Raw genomic sequence first — 756 nt, 5'->3', positions numbered from 1 at the left:
AAAAAAAAAAAAAAAAAAAAAAAAAAAAAAAAGAAGAAGCAGCCATGCACTGGCAATTCTAAGTGACGTCAGCGATAAAGCCCCCTTCCCAGCCCCACCCCAGTCCACCACTGATGCGAAGCAAGCAAAGCATGTCCAGAACCATTCAACTGGCAGCTCCTAAGCCAGCCTGAAACCCAGGGACGAAGGAACTCCAGAAATGCCTGGGTACCAGAGGGTTAACGTTATGATCCCCTGAAGCTGACTCAGAGATGTCCAGGTAGGCCTGGGGTCCTGGGACCAGGTGCAAGATCCTTTCCTGGAACAAGGCAGGCGTGAAGCAGGGCCAGCTGGGAGTGATAGCTCGGGGAATCTCAGAGAGCCCTCATCTCTCCTCATCTCTCAGGAATGCAACACGGGCTTTCCTGAGGCTGGGGGCAAGGCTGAGCCTACAGGGTGAACTACAGATCTAGCCTGGAGCCAAGAGGGCTGCAGGAGGGGGACCAGGCAGCCTGAGACTGTGACTCCCCACCCTGGGCAGTTCTGCTCTCCTGCGGCTGTGGGGCCCGCATGCTGTCCCCAATCTGGGGATCAAGGCATGCAGGTGCCAAAGGTGGAGCTGGGAAAGGAGAGGACTTGGCCAAGCCTACACATCAGGCCACCCTCGCAAGCATTCTTCACTGCTCTCTCAACACCACCTTTTGAAAGCTTCTCTCTCGTGAGCTCTGCCACCCTCATCCCTGCTGAGTGGCCAAGTCACCACCCTCCCCATGGTAG

The sequence above is a fragment of the Sapajus apella genome, unplaced genomic scaffold, assembly GCF_009761245.1.
Source record: "Sapajus apella isolate SASKATOON/1434 unplaced genomic scaffold, GSC_monkey_1.0 scaffold55, whole genome shotgun sequence".
In the NCBI taxonomy this organism is placed as follows: Eukaryota; Metazoa; Chordata; class Mammalia; order Primates; family Cebidae; genus Sapajus; species Sapajus apella.
The sequence above is the reverse complement of the archived record's forward strand: the minus strand, read 5'-3'. Positions refer to the sequence as shown.